At 38.6% G+C, this 21,444-nt stretch overlaps 1 pseudogene; it reads left to right on the top strand.

Moving 5' to 3' along the window:
- Nucleotides 1-15,723: 15,723 nt before the first annotated feature.
- On the top strand, nt 15,724-20,572 carry LOC138141905 (cyclin-dependent kinase 11B pseudogene; annotated as a pseudogene).
- Nucleotides 20,573-21,444: the final 872 nt, after the last annotated feature.

The raw sequence follows: 21,444 nt of genomic DNA, 5'->3' as shown, positions 1-21,444 counted from the left end.
ATTTATGCTGTTTAGTGGAATTACAAGCAGGCATATTCAGAAGCTCTTGGGAACAAGTGCAGAAGTGATGCATTCAGAATTTACAGTTTGGAGATTTTTGAGCTGTGATATCAAGCATTTAACACACATGGAAAACACATTGTCATTGAGTATTTTTATGAGGAATTAGCCAGTTTAATTGCAGATTGTAAATAGAAATCATTATGAAACCTCATTACACATTGTAAACACTTCATCACAGGACATCTTGACATGTCATAAATACATCATCATGGACAATTACATGCACTAAATGATCATTTCTCGTGCCCATTCATTGAGTAAAGTATTAGATTTCAGAAGGAAAGAATGATCTGCATACTTTGACAATTCTGTATTTGAAATTTCTTGTGAAATTTTATGATTTTCATGCTCAGAAATGCACTTCATAATGTACTGGGATAATCATAATTGGACATTTTTTTCCTGCATGATAGATGCTTACAAAACAACAAAATTAGACCTGGCTTATAGAAAATATCTTGCATAATTAGGTGCTTTAAAAGTTTATATAACTTCAGTCTTCAAAGATCAAACCTCAAAAATAAAAAATAGAAAAATTAAATATTCATTTCAAAATTAATTTGTATAATCCCCAAATTTCAATGTTAGGAGGAACCCAGAGACACCTAGTTTGACCCATTTCTGAATAAAATCCTTTTCCCCCACACAATCTGATAATTATCATCTCACCTTTGCTTGAAGAATCAAAGTAAAAGGAAACCCATTATCTTGCAGGGCAATCTAATGAGCTCATAGATTCCAAATCAGCCCTCATAATCAATATCCTGGAAAGCAAACCCTGTATAGATACAAAGTGTAGTATACCTATCTATATCTAATAAGAACCATAAATTAAATGGATAATTTAGTAAAGAATATCTGGCCAAAAATATTGAAATTATTCTTAACTGAATTAAAAATGTTGATCTCTCTCAAATAATCAAATTTCATTATAGTCAATAGATATTTAGTAAGCATCTAGTATGTACCAGTCACTGTGCTTTGTCCTTCATTTATAATGTTTCTAGGAAAAGGAATAAATCCATTCAATGTATATGGTATTACATATCTGCAGCAATTATCTACCTTTAGATTGCATTGCAAAGAGATAAAGCATAATGGTTATTCACAAGCAACAAACAAAAAACCAAGAGTCAGAGATCTGAATCTTTCTCCTCTGACACACACTTTAGCATGCAAGAGCTAAAACTGCAGGGGCCGTATTGTTGCTCAAGTTCTAAAAGTGAACACTGAGGAGTGGCAAGATGACACACTGGTGCTGGAGTCAGGAGGACCTGAGTTCAAATCCAGCCTCAGATACTTAACACTTACTAGCTGTGTGACCTTGGGTAAGTCACTTAACCCCAATTGAAGCAAAGAAAAAAAAAGTGATCACTGAAGTTCAAGGTGACTTTTACTTAACTGAAAGGAAGTGAGTAGACTCCAAAGTTATAAATCTTTGAAAAAGGATATAAGTATTTAAGGTCACATCTTTGACAGGCTTATTACTAGAAGGAGGCAATAAGGTAAGGGTTTCAATCAGAGGGAGACAGGACAGTACAGTAATAAGAGCTCTGAACTTGAAAATCTGATCTAATGGGTTGGATATGATGGCTGGCTAACTGGATGGATAGAGAAAGAGAGAAACACAGATATCTTACAATACCAAATTAATACCATTTATTAGCAGGAACAATGGATATTTTAATATATTTTTTCATGCACACATATGTAAAGACATACATACATCATGACATCAATTTGATGTGCTATGTAAATGACAGATTAATATCATCATTACATCAATACAAGGCAAACCCAATTATCTCAGGCAGCATTTTCTCCAGTTATGTGTATCCCAACCTATTTATGCCTGCCCAACCTGTGAGACTCTTCTCCAAATCATCCCACAAATCTTCAATGGAAGGGTCAACTAGAAATGTTCAGTCTTCCTCTAATATGATGTGTACAAAAGACATGATCAACTCACCTCTTTTTCTGGATATATGTTTATCTGATAATTTTTAATACTGCTTTCTTCTTTTGAACAATCCTCCATTGGAAAAGCACTGCAAGATTAAAAACACCATATAGCTCTCTGCTCTTTTATTAACCTCACACAATAATTTCTAAAGACTATGTCATTGCATGTTTTTTCTGACTTCACTTGCTATCACATCATCTCTACTAGGTAGTCTACTTCTATTCAGCTTTGTGTTGCATCGTCTCTATTGGGTCTCTTCTGGTCTCATGCTCAGTGAGTTCCTCTCTGCTAAAATATTTTGGAGTGGAATCTAGGTGGTGCAGTTGATAGAGTGCAAGGCCTGGAGTCAAGAAGACCAATCTTCCTGAGTTCAAATCTGGCCTCAGATACTTACTAGCTGTGTGACCCTGGGTAAGTCACTTAATCCTTTTTGACTCAGTTCCTTATCTGTAAAATGAGCTGGAGAAGAAAATGGCTAACCACCCTATTATCTTTGCCAAGAAAATTCCAAATGGGATCACAAAGAGCCAGACACAATTGAAAAATGACTGAACAATAACAAAAGTATAAAATTATAACCAGTCACATTTAATCCAGACCAAAAATTCAATTAATGTCATGCATGAAATATAGTCAAAGGTTTTAGTGTTCTTCTAGGTCATCAGTCTATCTGTCTGTTGTCACCAACAGCTGTGCTGATATTTTTCCTAAAAAGACTTTAGAAAAATGGATAAAAGGAAGCATACTTCAAGGAAAGGAAAGGAAGCACTGCCAGTTGGTGAGGAGAGAGAGAGGAGAGAGAGAGAAAGAGAGAGAGAGTCAGAGAGAGAGAGAGACAGAGAGAGAGAAACACTTGATATTACATTAAAAACAAAAATATGAGGTAATTGATCAGCATGAACATGGTCATAGTAATTCTAAAACAGAATGAGATGTTGGAATTCTTGAATTTATGGTACAAAAAATTATAAAACACACAGGTGAAATTAAAAAAAAAAAGACAAAGTTGCATCAGCTCTTTGTGGTGTACTAATAATAACCCTAAGGAATATGAGGGAGGGGAAAGAGAACAAGCATTTATTAAGCACTACTATGTGCCAGACACTGTGTCAAGCACTTTACCAATAGTACCTCATTTGATCCTTATAACAACCCTGTAACATAGGTGTTATTAAGACTCAAATTTCGGTAAAGCCAAGCACAAGCAGCTTTACAGAGGACTGCTGCTGTGAACAGCTTTCAAAGTTCTGATTACATAGTATAGTGAGCTCTCTATTTATTCAATAACAAATCAGAGCAAAATATTCACAGAAAATCAAAATTCAGCATTCACAATGTTACAACGTATCACAGAAAATCAAAATACAGCATTCCCCATGTCACAACTCAACAACTTATAACTAAAATGGCCACATAGTTTTCACCAAAGTGGTCACATAGTTTTAAAGAAAGTACATTCATTTAGTCAATCACAAAATCCTTAATTCAATCACAAAGTACAAAAGTCAAAGTTCTCCACCCCTAGGTAACAGTAAATCATAATCTTCTCAGTCAGTACGCAGTATCTAAGTAAAGTCTTCTTTCAGCTTGACTCAAGGCTGGTTCTCAGCTTCCATGGTTCCTCTTCCATGGTCCCAGTTTCAACTGTCACCTGGGCTCAAAGGCAGGCAGCTCCCAGTTCCTTGTCTAGTTCTTTGTCCAGTTCCCATTCCATATTGAAGCTCACAGTGTCCAATCCACCTCAAGTCTTTCACAGTTCCTGTTTCTGGGAAGACAAAGCTTGACAGAGCCACAATAATATTCATACACATTACTGACACCATCATCAATTCACTATCTGCCTGTGAAATCAAGTCAGACCCACCAACGAGGTCTGAGAACTCAACACAAATCATCAACATAGAAATCAACACAGACCTACAAACAAAGTCCAAGAGGTCAGCAAAAATCATCATTAAAGTTCCAGAACCTCCTCCAGGACTTCTGTAAACATACAACCAGAAAATCCTCTTTCAGGGCTTTCAGTAAGGTCCCAAGGTTTCTGTACAAAGTATCACAAACAAACTAACACAGAGCAGACAAACAGAGTGTTGGTATACCACAAGTTTTCTCCTTCTTGACTCTGCCACCACAAGCGTCCTCTTCTCAGTTCTGCTATTTCTAGCTTGTAAATTCTCCTTATATGTGGTGATTAGCTCCTCCTCTTCCTGTTGCAGGAGTTCATGAGTTCTAGGGTTCACAAGTTGTGGGGTTCCCAAGTTCCATTTCTTTTTTTTATAAAGCAATTGGGGTTAAGTAACTTGCTCAAGGTTACATTGCCAGTTATTTCTGGGTGTGGTGCTAAGTGTCTGAACCTGGATTTGATCCCCAGGTCATCCTGACACTGGGGCCGGTGCTCTTACTTGCTGAGCCACCTGGCCGCCCCTACAAGTTCTGTTTCTTAACAGACTTGATACAAGGATCAAAAGAAACTTGAACTCAAACAAGGTGTTAATTCAAGCTGAAACAAGGTATGAACTACTTCTGTGCTTGCCATTACAATTTATAGTTGGAAGAGATTGAGGCAGGCAGAGGTTAATGGGCTTGTTCAAGGTTTCAAAGATAACAAGTATCTGAAATTACATTTGAAATCAAGTCTTCTTGATTCTAAGCCCAGAACTCTATCTACTGTGTCTATTAGCTATACCAATGGAAGATTGCTATTATTCCTCAGGGTGGCTAGGTAGAGCAGTGAATAGAGCACCAGCTCTGGAGTCAGGAGTTCCTGAGTTCAAATCTAGCCTCAGACACTTAATACTCACTAGCCTTGTGACCTTGAGCAAGTCATTTAACACCAACTGCCCTTCCTTCCCCCCTCCAAAAAAGAAAAAAAAATACATTCCTCTTAGCAAAGTGGTCAATTGGACTGAAACTTCAAATTTATTTTAGGCAGTGAATGAAAACAGAAATGAAGTGAATAATTAAGAAACTTTTCCTGCATTCATTGGTTGGTTTGATCCACTTGAAATTTTAATTTTGATTGTATCATGTTAAATTACTAGAGAAAGAGACGGCCAGGTGGCTCAGAGAGTAAGAGCACCAGCTCCAGTGTTGGGATGACCTGGAGATCGAATCCCGGACTCAGACACTCAGCACCACACCCAGAAATAACTGGCCATGTAACCTTGAGCAAGTTACTTAACCCCAATTGCTTAAAACGAAAATTACTAGAGAAGTCACTAGCACAGATTAGGATGTGGCAATTAAATATATTGATATTTTGAAAAAATATCATCAAAGAAGTTGAAATACATTGGTTAATGAATTTTAATGTGAATGAAAAAGGCTTTTTTTGGGGAAAGGATATCTTCCAGAATTTACATTTCTAAGAAAGAAAAAAACTCAGCCTGGATTTAAAGTGTCTGAAGATCACCTAACCCTTTTATTGGGATATAATGGGGAAGGGAATTTTAAATGAAAATGAATGCTTATTTATCAGTTCCAAAGTCCTCAAGCTCTGAGAGGCTAAAATTATCTTCGCTTCCAGTTCTTTAGCAGTGATATAGGAAATCATGGATGAGTAAAGCTGTTTCTGAAGATTGCTTTTCAAGTTATTTTAACCCAACTCTTGATAGATATTACAAGAACAATAATTTTAAATTGAAAGCCTTATTACCCAGCAATACCACTTCTAGGGCTATATCCCAAAGATATCATAAAAGTGGGAAAATGACCCACATGTACAACAATATTTATAGCAGCTCTTTTTGTGGTGGCAAAAAATTGGAGATTGAGGGGATGCCCATCAACTGGGGAGTGACTGAACAAGTTGTGGTATATAAATATAATTAAAGACTATTGTGCTATAAGAAACGATAAGCAGGCCTACTTCAGAAAAATCTGGAAAGACTGATCTGAACTGATGCTGAGTAAAGTGAGCAGAACCAGGAGAACATTGTACACAGTTACAATCCCTTTGTGTGATGACTGACTTTGATAGACTTAGCTCTTCTCAGCAAGGCAAAGACTTAAAACAACTTCAAAAGACTCATGATGGAGAATGCCATCCACATCTAGAGAAAGAAATATAGAGACTGCGTGCAGATCAAAGCATACTATTCGCCCTCTTTTTGTTTTGTTTTTTTCTTTCTCATGGTTCTTCTCATTCATTCCAATTCTTCTATACAACATGACTCATGTGAAAATATGTTTAATAAATAGGTATATAGAGAGCCTATATTGTATTGTACACCATCTTGGGGAGGGGGGAGAGGAGGGAGGCAGAGAAATTGAAAACTTTGAAAGTAAATGTTGAAAACTAAAAATAAATTAATTTGCAAAAGTAAAAGATAATCATCTGCCATAGAGCTTTTAAAAGAAAGCATTATTGATTTTAGGTAATGTCCTAGGTCATCTAACTACATTTGGTTCATTACATGAGAGTATGAGTGTGCAAATTTGCTGAGATATGGATAAATCTCTCAGTACCTACCAGCATTTATATGAAGATTTGAAGGAAGAAAATAGTTAACTTATGCTACTAAAATATTTTAAATGACAATAATTATATATTACCTCATCATCAGTGTAACATTATCTTTAAATATGATATTCAATAATTTTAAAATTTTACTTTCTATGATTATTGTATTATTTTGTAATAAAAAAATCAGAAATCTATCTTCTTATCATTTGCTGTTATAGTGTGTTAATAAGGAGATAAAAAACTTGTTCTAAAAAATGTCACTGCATATTTCTATTGGGCTGGAACCAATTACTATATTTTACAGATAATTATGATTCCAAATAGTACAAATTTGAATTATGGATCACTTCATATTAATTATGCACTAATTAGACCTAGTTATATTCTTTTTGTAATCTTCTTGAAAACCTTGGCCACAAGCAACTATCTGATTTGGGAATGGACAATTCTTTTTAACTCCTGTCAGATCCTTGATTATCAACCTACATTCCCTCAAACCATTTTGAGAACTCCAACCAAACCACAAAGGATCTATGTGGAAATGGGGCAACAAGCCTACTTTCAATCCACCTTAATGTTCCTTGTGGGAGTTACAATAATCATAGGGATAAGGAAAGGAACAGCAGGTAGAGTCTTTTGGATTATTTCTTTACCCTTTTGACAACATTCCTTCCTGTCTCATAATTATCTGTTAACAACAAAATTATTGGATGATTGATTAGTGTTCTGGTCAGCATGAAAAGTCTAGTCTTACTAAATTGGTATCCAAGAGGCATGCCATCTTTATCACTTTGGTATACTTAAAAATCCAGAGGAATAACTTATGATAATTTGAAAAACAGGCCAAGTCTGACTCCTACCCTCCTTTAAATTCCTTTAATTTTTTGTGCTTATTCACCTATGTTATTTGCCTTCCTTCAATCCCAGATTCTAATGATCATAAAAATTGTCTGTGTGTGTGTGTGCATACACTAACCAATCTCAAATTGCTACATGTTTTAAAGGTTATAAAATAATTCCTTACAATATCCCTATGTGGTAGGTAGCAGAAACAATATTTTTTTTCCATTTTAAAGATTAAAAAACTGAAACTTGGAAAAGTTAAGTGACTTCTCATTGTTAATGTAATTGATTAGTGTCAGGGCTAGAACACAAAGTGATGTACACTAAAGCCAATTCCAATTCCTTTTCCACTATACAGTCTTTAGTCACCTAGTATCTCATCATAAACTAATTTTTGCTAAGATATTAGTGACAATATGGTGCCCTCTCCGGATTATTTCCACTTCAAAATGAGATGTTAAACTTAAGTGAATACCTATGCGTAAAGGTGGAATCTCAGACAGTTGGGTGGAGGGTATTCTTTGACACAAAGGGGCCTTCCTAGTGCTGCTTGAATAATACCATGTGAACAACTAAACCTACAGGCAGCTCAATGGCACAGTGGATAGAGCACTGAACCTGAAGTATGGTAGGACTGAGTTCAAATCTTTCCACACATACTACCTATGTGACCCTGGGCAAGTTATTTAACTCTGCCTCAGTTTCTCCCTCTGTGAAATGGGAGACAATAATAAAAGCACCCACTTCCCAGGGTTACAGTGAGGATAAAAGGAGATATTGTTTGCTAAGTGTTTTCTACACTTTAAAGCACTACATAAATCTGTTATTGTTGTTCAGTTGTTTCAGTAGTATCTGACTTTATGGCTCCATTTGGAGTTTGGCAAAGATGCTGGAGTGGTTTGCCATTTTCTTCTCCAACTCATTTTGCAGATGAGGAATCTGAAGTGAACAGGATTCAGTGAATTACCCAGGGTCACACAGCCTACTAAATGTCTGAGACCAGATTTGAATCCAGGAAGATGAGTCTTTCTGACTCCAGGCCTGGCAGTTTATCCACTGCACCATCTAGCTGTCCATATAAATCTAACTATTAGAATTTTGTAATAGTCTTCTCATACCTTCCATTGACTTTTCCATTGCCTCTGTATGATACTTTCAATTCTTCATTAACTCGTGTATTCTTGTATTCATGTCTAGATGACCAAGTACAGAAGTATTATGATAATAAGGATTAAATCACCATAATTCTCAAAAGGTTACATAATAATTGCCCCCCAAACAATCGCACATGAAAATTTGTGGTTCTTCTTGTAGAAGTTATAAAGATAGCCTCTTTGTTCCTTATCTTGGAGCATATGTATAAGGAAGAAACTGTTTCTGGAATAGACTATAAAACTAACCTCTCTCTTACCTCTGTTTCCTAATCTATAAAATGGGAATGATGATGGCTGCTACCTCTCAGAGTTGTTCCAAGGATAAAATGAAAAAAAAAATGTAAAATGCTTTGCAAAAACTCAAATCAATATATAAATGTTATCATCATTATCCAATAGGAAGGTTTTTAGTAATTAAAAATTCTGGGAAAAAAGGGACAATTTTATTAGCCAGTTCTTACTTTGGCTAGAAATGTTTTCTTCCTCATTTTCTAGTAATTTATGCTTTCTCTTATGCCCTTACCACAGCTTAAGTGACATTATACTTATCTGTTGATATGTCTTATCTCCCTTTACTAGCTTGCAAAAACTATTAAGGTAAGACCATTTCTTATTTGAAATTCCCATACGGGCCTAGCAGTGTACAGTACACACAGTTAGCTATTTAACAAATGTTTGTTGAATGCATGAATGTAGAAGTCCTTTACATTGGGCTTGACCTCTAACTTTTTCTTCCTTCACTCCATGGCTGACTGCTAGTTACAGTGCATAAAAGAAATACCAGACTCTCCTTATAAAATTGCTTCATCCTTCCATAATAAGAATTATAATTCTGTTGCTTATTGTATTTACAAAGTGTTAGGAGTTCTTGCTGTACTTTTTGGTAATGTTTAAAAGGTGAACTCTCATGGACTAGAAGAGTAGGAAAGTATTAACTATGAGTCAAGATTCTAGTTTTAAAAAATGAATCGTAGAATATAGTCACCATCTAATCTCAGATATTTGGCCTGATTTACTTTTAAATGAGGCATTCAAAATAGAAAGTGACCATAAGCAGCCCTGTCAGGCTGGGAAGGAAGAAGTAGCACTACAGGGTACATTACTGGAAATTTTGAGAAAGCTGGGGGTGGGGGGAAAGGAGAAGAAAAAAATCTCTCCTGTGGGGATGGCCCATGTTTAATGAGTTCAAACCTCTTCCACAAATTAAGTGAAATATTTTAAAAGGAAACAATATTACTTAGGTTTTATTTGTTTCAGCTACTTGGTTACAACTCCACGCGGACACAATTAATGGAGGAAATAGAGTATTTTATAAGCCCCGGCCTCTCAGTCATTCTGAGACCATGGGAAATTCTTTGCCTTAATCACCACACATTCCTTTCGGATAGCTTGTATATTGCCAAAGATAATTACCCAGGTTTAAGAAAAGATTCTGTCTAGTCACTCTCTAATGAAGCTATATCTGATGAGAATTAAAATGTTCCTGTGAGTTAATTAATGATCATTTTTCCCTATTTCACATTTATATTTCTTTAAAAGGGAAAAAAAAAAAAACCAGATCTTAACGTTATGTTTTGTTTTGTTTTTCCTCCCATTGAAACTGTTTTGTTTGACCTTTGAGAACTTTCTGGGCATTTGTAGTATGGGCACCTAATGAAATTCCTTGGAGGGTAAATCTCTAATTTATACTCAGGTCAGCTGGCCTGCCCAATCAGTTAAAAATGAGTAACATTTATTGAACAGCAACCATATGGAAAACTATGGACTTTAAATGCATTGAAAAGATGACATATGTCTTTTGGAAAGGGAAAGGAGGAGTTTGCATTAGAAATATCCCAAATGAATCAAAGAATGGTTTGAAAAACTATAGTAACCATGGGGTATGGTTAGTGGCATGAAAAAATGCCATAACCATGATTATGGGGGAGAGGGGTGAGATTTGGCTTAACCAATATTGAGTTTTCATTGTGGTTGGTGTGATGGTCCGGTTTAGTTGAAAGGTATGAAAAGCCAACTTTTTAGATAATATTAAATTATCATCTCAAGTATTGCTGACTGAGAGGAATAGGGAGTAGACCTGTGATTTCATTAATAAAGAGAATTCTCAGTGGAGAAGCTCCCTCTGTCAACACAGACTGTCACTGTCTCTATGACGTGTAATCTTAGAGAGATACTGAGGATGTCTCAGGGGAAGAATTTGAACCCAGGTTGTTCTTACTCCAAGCCCTGGTTACCATCATATTGAACAGAGAGGTGGTCTTGGAGTCAGGAAGGCCTTATATGGATGGCATTTTACCTCTAACACATACTGGCTATGCAAAGTCACTTATCCTCCCAATGCCCCCAGGCACCTCTTTTTAAAAAAAGACTTTGCAAAGCATGTGCTGATATACATAGCAGAATGAGTTTCTTTAATGGAAAAATCAAGAATTTTGTCCAAAAGAAAATTATATATGTCTATGTGTACACATATATGTAGTAAACATGTGATGTGCATGTCTATTTACATATACACATGCATACCTATATACATATACACACACTTTCAAGTAATCAAGCTACAAATCTCTTTTGTAGAGGAAGATCTTGGGTAAAATATATCTACTTAGTTTCTTTCTTCATTAGCCCTCTAACTGAATTAAATCAAGCCATGGGCAGTTCTTTCAGATCAGCTGGGTCAAAAAGGAGAGTTATTATCAGAATGGCTTGGAATATTCAGACGGTTTGAGGGCCATAGGTAGCATTGGGCCACTCTGAATGTCATTTCATTCTCTAAAATGTCTGCTGATACAGAAAAGTTTGCCATACAAGGCAATGAGCTCAAGTTCCTGGGATTCTAAGGAATAGACTGTGCGAACATTCCTAATATCTGAACAGCATAGTAAAATAAATAATCCAACGAGTAAAATTGTTTCTGCTTCTTGCCTCCCTCCCCACCAATAAATATGGTTTATTGTATACATCACTCTTTAGGGTCAAGTACTAATGGTGAGAACCCATTAGGAAGTCAGGGGTGAGTGACTCATGACTTCAGTGACCCTTAAAGTTAACCCAGCAGTGGAGAAACAAAATTAAACATGAAGTTAGCAAAGTGCGATTTGAGAGAGAAAAAAAAGCCCAGCTGAGAGCAAGAGAGAAAGGGAAAAAATGTAAACCACAATAAAAACTGACTTTGTAATCTAATTACACAACAGAGTTAAAGGTGATCTGTTCATGGAATGATTCACATACATAATGTTTAACCTCTGACATCTTGAAGATATTATGTGGTTTCTCAGCTCCAGCAACCATTTTGGAATTGTATCCAGAAAGCCTGAGTCTTTATTCATGTTTAGCCTTATGTCCACTTCAATCATATGGGATGACAGGGCACATATTCAGCAATGAAATAAATCATTTTCTTGGGTCTTGCTAATGTTTGATCCTTCAAACACATCTAAATTCTATATAAATGCATCTACAAGCATATATGAATGCATAGATATATGTTCCCTTTTACATTAGAGTTTATTTGTTGTTTATAGTTCCTTATTTTTCTATTTACCTATCTCTAACCTCCTTCCACTTTGATGTATTCTTTTCTGTCATGCTTTAAAGGTTGATACTATTCATCAGCTTCCTCAAATTCAATTATTTCTATTTTCATCTTCCTCATTTCTTGTAATATGTCTTTCCTGGGTTTCATAAACTCATTTAAATGTCATCTCTTAAGAGCACCATTGGACACTGAGGATTTTTAGGAGATGCTAGTTGGAGAGAAATGGAAGGGTAGAAATCCCCATCCAAGAAGATTGTGGATCCAGGGGTCACAGTAGAGTAGGTATGTAAGATACCTCCAGTAAAGGTAGGGATTTGAGAGTGAGCTTCCAATTGACAGTGGATACTGTCCTGGTGGGAATTAGCCAATGGGACAATAAAGTTTGGGATGGGATATCAAAGTCTTTGGTTAACCAAAGTGGTAGCAGTGATGCTGGTCTATCTTCTGGCCAGCTGTTTGTAGGCTGGAGCAAGTGAGGGGAAAGTACCTGACTCTTCTTGGCATCTGATGGTGGTGGCTAGTCCCACTCATTAGATTCAAACTCTTCATTTTCCAGGTGAAAATATGTCATTTCATAGAAGTTAGGTGACTTACACTTTCATAATATGACTTCATACCTTCATTCAACAGCTCCTTTCATACACTTACATTCCATCCAAAATGGCCTATTTGCACAGCCATCCTTCTGCTTTAGTGCCTTGAACTAGTTGTCATCTATTCCTAGAGTGTTCCCTCTTTATTTCTCTCTCTAAGAATCTTTAACTTCTTTCAAGGGCTCATTTCATGTGCCACTTCAGATAGAGAAATTTTCCAGATCCTCAAGTTGCTAGTGTTTACTCTCTCTTCAAATAACCATGTATATACTTCTCCATTTGCAAATTATTTTCTTTGAGTAGAATATAAGCTCCTTGGGGGCAAGAATTGCTTACTTCTTGTTTTGCTCTTAGTATCCCCTGTGCTTAGCATAGGGCTCTGCATACACTAGGCACCTAATAAGTGATTTTTGGACAAATTAGATCGAATTGAATTAGAACATGCAGTATAAAGTTACTGAAAAACTAAAGAAACATGTTCTCTTCTTGCTCTCTCCAATAAATAAAAATATAACTGAAGAAGAAGGGATGGAATTGGGACTCACAGAGCCTCAGAGGACACTAAATCCTCTTTCTTCAAGCATTTAAAATTCTTAAACTACACAAAAGCATTGTGTAGTGAAAATGATACCTGACTAGGTATCACACAGGAGTCAGAAGCACTTGGGTTCTAATAATGCCTCTACCAAGTAACCACCTCAATCAAGGAACTGAGGAAAATCATTTCACTTCTTTGGTCTTTGTGTTTTCTCATGCCTCATCCAAGGCTCCTTTCTGTACACTGACCTACTAAGAATATCTCCCTTCAGATAGAGCTAAACAATCTAAGCCTAATAATAGTGTTCCCCATGTTTAAGGACAGTAATACTGATAGTGAAGGACCAAACAGTAGAGGAGAAGGTACATTCCCACACCCTTCCCCTTCTTGGAATGCTCATAAAATGTTAAGATGGAGGACGTGGGGGAGGCAGTGAGGAAAAATAATGGTGACACCCATCTCAGAGAGCTTTGAAACTATCAGTTTGATACTTATCTACTGGTTAGAGACCTTTGAACCAGATGAACTCAAAGTCCCCTCTATCTCTAAAACCCATTAAGCTTTTCAAATGGTCTGGTTATGATTATGAGAAACCATGATTCTCTTCTTCAATGAGATCAGAACTTAAAACGAAGATTATGAAAGAATTAATGAACATTTTTTTTCAGAAGGGACATACAACCAAGAGGTAGAGATAGACATAATTATTTTTATATAATATATATTATTTCACATTATGTATGTATATATATTTAATACATATAAATGCCTAAGTGATAGGAAGAATGATAGTAAAATAAAATTTTACTAAATTTTACTAAAAGCATTACCAATCCTGGAAATCTTTCTAGGGAAAGTAACATTTGGAGCTTTGAAGAAGGTAATTTACGGAGAGAAAAATTACTTTTGCAATAGGGCTATTAAAGTATCTGAGATTTAGTGATCAGGGCACCAAGTCATGCAAACATCAAAAATCTTGATTTTAGAATCATAAAATATAACTTTTGCCACTTAATATCTATGTATCCTTAACAAGTTGCTTAACCTTGTCTCATCCTCTTTGTCTCATCATCTGTAAAAATGAATGAGTTGATTTAGGGCCCTTTCTACTATACCACATTGCTGATCCTAGCATTTAAAAGAACTTAGGAGACTACCTACTGCTAATCCATTTTAATGTTTATAGAATCACAGATCACAGAAGTGCATAATTTCATAGTTGGAACAATCCTTAAATGATGAAGAATCCCCACTATATTCTACACAATAAGTGATCATCCACCCTTTAGCTGAAGACTTCTAGAAGGGCAGGTAGGTGACTCAGTAGACAGAGCACTGGGCTTGGAGTCAAAAAGACTCATCATCATGAATTCAAATCTAGCCTCAGATACTTACTAGCTGTGTGACATTGGGCAAGTCACTTAATCTTTGTTTGCCTTAACCTTCTAGGGAAGGAAATGGTGAATCATTCCAGTAACTTTGGCAAGAAAACACCACAGACAGTATTGACATGCTATGGTACATGGGTCCACGAAGAATCAGACATGACTAAACAACAATGGCAAAGTGAAGGGAGAATTCACTATCTCCTAAAGTAACCTATTGCATTTTTGGATAGCTTTAAGAATTAGGAAGTTAAGGCGTGGCCAGGTGGCTCAGTGAGTAAGAACACTGGCCCCAGTGTCAGGATGACCTGGGGATCAAATCTGGGCTCAGATACTCAGCACCACACCCAGAAATAACTGGCCATGTAACTTTGAGCAAGTTACTTAACCCCAATTGCTTTTTAAAAAAAAAAAGAATTAGGAAGTTAGTTTTTGTTTTTGTTTTCCCCTTATGGCAATATAAATGTCCTTCTTTGCTCCTAATAAATGTCCTCATTGCTCCTAATTCCTAAGTTCTACAGAGTTGAAAGAGAAATCACAGGTCATATAGTCCAACACCTGGTCCTTTTGAAATGAGGAAAAAAGACTAAGTCCCAGAGATAGAATTTTAACCCAGGTTTCTTGATTCTAGAATCAGTGTTTTTTCCTACTGTTCTATGCAGAATTTTGCACTATCAGTCTAATACGTCTGTACAATATTCCTTCAAATACCTTAAGATAACTATTAAATCTTTTCCCTCTCAAGTCTCTTCTTCTCCAGGTAAAATATTTACAATTCTTTTGAGAGATCTTCATGTGGTATAATCTCAAGGACTTTAGCTAGTCTTGTTACTTCAGTCTCAGGATTCTACTTTATTACTATCTCACCTAATGTGACACTGGTATGGGCTAGGTGGCTGAAGTTACACTTGAGCTGTTGCTACAGTAATAGCTGCCCTTGCCTAGTTCACATGGACATTCTAGATCCTACACAAAAACAAGCTGTCATGCAATTAATAAATTATCTGACTGGCAAGGGAGTTAAATATATAATTGACACCTGCAGGTGTTGTTACAGCCAAGGTGGTTTCATCAGAGGGTTTTTTGGGGGTCTGGGGTGCCCAATTTGCTGTAGTCCCTTTCTGCCCAACAGGGATCTCTCATCTGTAAACCCTCAGGGTACTCTCCCCCCAACTGGATACATGGTTAGGTAGGTTTAGGCACCTTAAATGGATTTGCAATATAGTCTATGGTTAAAAAGTAAAATATAATTCAAATCTAAGAATTATTAAAATCTTGATATTGCTCACTCAGAGGCTATACTCAATCCCTGCTCTTATTTGACTATTCTCATTTATAAGATCCGGACATACTAAAATACATTGTAAAGGAACTGTCCAATAAAAAAAATGTAAAAACTTTGTGTCACTCAGGTTTTACCAAGCTTCCTCCCAACCAGAGATCAGGTAAAAGAATTAGGGATAGGATTGATGTGAGCAATCAGACAAAATAGAGGCAGAGCATGGTAATCTCAATGTCACCAGAAGATGAGATTTCCCAGAGCTTCCAGGCTAATCCTGTTCTGCTCCAACTTTACCTCTGAATAATGGAAAGGGAGCTGCCTTTAAAAGACTTCCACATGCCAATGAATGCATTGACCAACCCTGATTTCAGAGTACTTCATGGTCATATATGTCTCCCGTCTGTCAGTGAAGACATAATGGACAATGGAAAAAGAATGAATCATACATTTTCACATGTGGAAAGTGTGTTGATTTGTGCTGCTCGATCATACTTATTCCTTACAATGATGGTTTTCTTGGTTGGGGTTGGGGAGTAAGTACAGACTCACTGGGAAGTGATAAGGATATTTAAAATAGAAAAGTATAAACTCCACCACAAACTCGTTGTATGACCTTGCGATAGTCATATCATATCTCTTGTGGTCAAGTTCGTCATTTAAAAATAAAAGAGGCTATCTCCAGCATGCTTGGCAAATCTTAAATCTTACAACAAATATATTTTCTAGATAATTGGCCCCAAGCTCCCAGTAAGCCTAGTAACCCTCTCTTTACTTAAATAATTCTGGTCTTTCCCATAAGGAAACCACATCCTTTGCCATTCTCTCTAATGGTGGCCACATCTTTTCTCATGCTTCTGACTCAGAGGGTCAGAAAGAGGAGTTGCCATACCCCTTCCTCCCTCAGACATTTCCACGTTTTTTGTCCTGTCATCATCACTCATCAACATTTCCTCTTCTGAAGTTCACTTTATTCTATTATATCACAGAGTCCAGAATCTTGTTGGCATCATCTACTGGTCTCAATAATTTCCTCACATCTCTTTTAATGACTTCAGTCACTGACTCCCAGTCTTTCTCTTCCCCAGACCCTGTCATTTTCCTTGATAACTTCAATATTCATATTGCTGGCCCTTTAAAAATGAAACCTCCCAATTTCTCAACCTCCTCAACTTCTATGAGGTATATTTTCATTCTACCTTAGACTCCCACATGAGCATTCATTATGAATCCAAATTATTTCACCTCTTAGAACCTGAATTCTGAAATTTTAGACTGTAATAATATAAAATTCTTCCACATCCCCCATCACTTCATTCTTTGTAAGTCTAGTCTTTGTCATTGATTCTATCCTCTTCTCCAAGTACCTCACTTGGCTCTGGATCCACTTTCCTCTCTTTACAGTACTGACCTATAGTCAGGCATATCAGTCATCCATTGTGTTCTATCTTTTAATCATCCCCTTGTCTTCCAACCGTTTGCTCCCAAACTCTGGGTCAACCTCACTATCTGCTTTCTCCACTCCTACTCCCAAGTGTTGTACGTGCTTGTGGAGAAAACCACAAAATTGTACTGTCTGGCTCCCCTTGTAATATTCTTCATGCTATTTAACTTCAACACAACTCTCAGTGCTTCAGTATAACTTTTTTGTTTATGTCTAATTGACCATCATACTTCCATAGCAACAACTGTTAGAAAGGAGGTGTGGAATAAGAGAATGAGAACCGATCTTGGACAAAAAAAGGCATGGAGTTCCAATCCTGGCTCTGGGACTTTTTGTGTTAAGTTTCCCTGAGTAAATCATTTAACTTCTAAGAGCCTCATTTTTCTTACCTCTAAGGTGGGGACAATCATACTCAGAGTCCCTCAGAGTCATATTTGTTCCTAAGGCAGATTCATTTGGGGGGGATGAGAAAGGCAATTCACTGGGAAAGACAGAGTTTGCCCCTTACTAATATTGAGGAGGAAGTTAGGTCCCAGAAAAGATACATCATATCAATAAGATGTGATTTGGGTAACGGTCAGCTAATAAGTGCTTCACTTACACCATTTACTTCAACAAGTTTTAAAACTTTAAATGTCAATGACCTATGTCACTTATTGTGGCATATTTCATTCAAGAAATCAGAGTTAGTGATGTCACAGGCTGGAAGTGACACAGTTCTCCCGCGCCCGATGTTGGTTCTCTCAGTCTCCGGGTCCAGTGGCAGGAAACTTTAGATGAAATTCTTCAGTAAAAGAAGCGAAGGAAGGAACAAGAAAAGAAGGCAGAGATAAAATGCATTAAAAAATTCTGATGATCGGGATTCCAAGCGGGATCCCCTTGAAGAGGGGGAGCTGAGAGATCACCGAATGTAGATAGCCATCAGGAATTCACCTTACAGGAGGGAAGATTCTATGGAAGACAGAGGTGAAGAACATGTCTCCTTGGCTATCAAACCACCCCCAGCAAATGTCACGTAAAGAGAAAGCTCATCACAGGAAAGATGAGAAGAGGAAAGAGAAACGTCAGCATCGCAGCCGCTCAGCAGAGGGAGGGAAGCATGCCAGGGTGAAAGACAAGGAGTGTGAACGTGAGCAGGTGAGCAGCGGAAAAGGCATCGGGAGGAGCAGGATAAAGCACGGCGGGAATGGAGAGGCAGAAAAGGAGGGAGGTGGCGCGGGAATATTCCAGGAGGGAGAGGCATCTGATTGCTTCCAGGGATGGTCTAGAACAGCTGGAGTGAAAGAGGGAATGTGAGTGGAAGATGAGGGAGCAGGAGAGACCAGCTGAGGAGCAACAAAGAGCAAGAGGCCGGAAGAGAAGTTTCTACACATCACAGAACAGTTCGAGAAGACTATGGAGACAAAGTAAAAATAAGTCACTGCAGTCAGAGCCCATGATGCCAGCCGCGAAAGAGATTTAAGCAAGGGGGTGGCAGGAAGCCAGCAGTCAGGGTCTGGCTCTGAGGAGAAAGAGGAAGAGAGCAGCAGCGAGGAATCCGAAGAGAGAGGGAGACAGGAAGTAATTCTGAGGAAGTGTCTGAGCAGTCTGCTGAAGAAGGGGGTGAAGAAGAGATGAGCCAAGAGAAGAGCAAGAGAACCGGAACCACATTTTAGTGGAGTCAAGGTTTGGCCGATTTGGGAGAGAGCAAAGGAGGCGAAGAAGACGTAGGAGAGGGGACATCACCATCCAATGCCACGACAGAAGACGAATACATCCCCAACTGGCCAGCCTTATCTCCCATCGAGCTGAAGCAGGAGCTTCCCAAATACCTCCTGGCCCTCCAGGGTTGCTGGAGCGTGGAAGAATTCCAGTGTCTGAACAGGTAAACAGAGCAAAGGATAAAAAGACAGATGAGATCGAGGCTCTGAAACGCGAGAAAATGGAAAAGGAGAAAGAAGGCTTCCCAATCACCTCCCTCAGGGAGATCAACACCATAAGCTCAGCACCCAAACATAGTCACCACACAGGAGATCATGGTAGGCAGCAACATGGACAAGATCTACACAGTGGTGAATTAAGGGGAGCATGACCTCCAGAGCCTCATGGAGACCATGAAGCAGCCCTTCCTGCCAGGTGAAGTGAAGATGCTGATGATCTAGCTCCAGCCAGGGGTGAAGCACCTACATGACAACTGGATCCTTCACCAGGACCTCAAGACTTCCAACCAGCTCCTCAGTCACTCAGGCATTCTAAAAGTTGGTGATTTGAGGGTGGCTAGGTAGCTCAGTGAGTAGAGTGCCAGTCCTGGAGTCAGGAGGACCTGAGTTCAGATCTGGCCTCAGACACTTAACACACACACACACACACACACACACACACACACACACACACAACCTAGCCATGTGACCTTGGGCAAGTTACTTAATCCCAAATGCCCTCCAAAAAGCAAAAAAAAAAAAAAAAAAAAAGTTGGTGATTTGGACTGGCCAGAGAATATGGCTCCTTTTTAAAAGCTTACACGCCCGTGGTGGTGACCTATGGTACCGGGCCCCAGAGCTGTTACTAGCAGCAAATGAATATTCCATTGACATCAACATGTGGTCAGTGGGCTATATATTTGGGCAGCTGCTAACTCATAAGACCCGGTTTCCAGGGAAATCAGAGATTGACCAGATCAACAGTGTTCAAGGACCTGGGAACCCTCAGTGAAAAGATTTATCCTGGTTACAATGACCTCTCAGCGGTGAAGAAGATTACTTTCACGGAATATCCCTATAATAACTTGCAGAAAAGATTTGGGGCCCTCCTCTCCAACCAGGGCTTCGACATGATGAAAAAGTTTCCGACCTATTACCCCAGCCAGAGGGTCAGCACTGAAGGCGGCCTAAAGCATGAGTACTTCCAAAAAAAGCCCCTCCCCATCCACCCGTCTGTGTTTCCCACGTGGCTGGACAAGAGTGAGAAGCAGACAGTTAAGCCCAGCACCAGCCCAGACCACCCCCCTCCAGAAGGAGGACTTGGCTACGGCCAGCTGGGGGACGATGACCTGAAGGACACTGACTTCCATCTCACCACCACCAATAAGGGGGAATCTGCTGTGCTGGCTTCAGTCTCCAGTTCTAAGCCCTGCCCCAGGCTGCAGCAAAGGAGACCCAGGCAGAGCAACAGCCTAGGAACTCTGGTGCTGAGGGACTGGAGCAGCTCTCTCCCCCGCCTGCCATGGAAACACAAGCATCCAAGGAGCTCCAAGAGGATAGGGACATCCAGAAGAGCCGAGAGCTTCGTCCTGGGAACTTGCCCATTTTGTTCTCCATTTTTTTTTTAAACATTTTGTCTTACTTGGGCTGGGAAATTTGAAGAATCCAAAGTCCAGCTTTCATTGTGAAGCCAGCATGTCCTTACACTGCCTGACTTGCATTGATCATGGCTCTGGCCATCGATGGGGCAGCTTGGTCATTCTGAAAGCTGATGACCGACTCAGAGGGGCTGTTTGTGTGGACACTTGACTTGGGGGTCTCTGCTCTTCACTGTGACACCCAGAAACAAGTAGCTCATTCACTCTCAGCACTAACCCAGACATGCTTCTTAGAGAGCTGGGGGTGCTTGGGAGGCCCCTGGACCCATCAGGATAATGGCTTTGCTTTGTAATCCAAAGCTTGTGGTTCACACCTGTTGGGGCCCCCAACTCCTCATTGGCTCTGAGTGTCTCCCCTGCTCCCCACCCCAGGGCAGCACCTTCCATAGTGGGGTCTCCCAGTCACCCCAGCCCAGGTATCAGCAGGAAGACTTCAGGTTTTATGTTGTCACAAGGGTTGGTTTTCTAATAACCAGGCCCTAGGAGCAGGACCCGGAGCCTGGTCTGATCCCAGTTCTGTACAAAGGTGAATATTAATGCAAACTTAGATATAGTGAAGTTTTTATAAACTGAGATTATCATAAATTTTAAAATATAGTAAAATATTCTTGGATGAAAAAAAATCAGAGTTGGAAGGGACTTCAGAGGTCATCTAGTCCAACCTCATTTGGAAATGAGATCCAAATAGATTAAGAGACTTGCCTAGGGTCACACATGTACTAAACAATAGACTCAAGATCTATGGAGGAGGAGAAGGAGAGAAAGAAAAAATGAAGAAAGAAAGAAAGAAAGAAGGAAAGAAAGAAAGAAAGAAAGAAAGAAAGAAAGAAAGAAAGAAAGAA

The sequence above is a fragment of the Petaurus breviceps genome, unplaced genomic scaffold (assembly GCF_028583685.1).
Source record: "Petaurus breviceps papuanus isolate PSGF00001 unplaced genomic scaffold, PetGlider_PUasm1.0 90504, whole genome shotgun sequence".
NCBI classification, from domain to species: Eukaryota; Metazoa; Chordata; class Mammalia; order Diprotodontia; family Petauridae; genus Petaurus; species Petaurus breviceps.
Note: the sequence above shows the minus strand (reverse complement) of the source record. Positions and strands in the feature narration are given on the sequence as shown.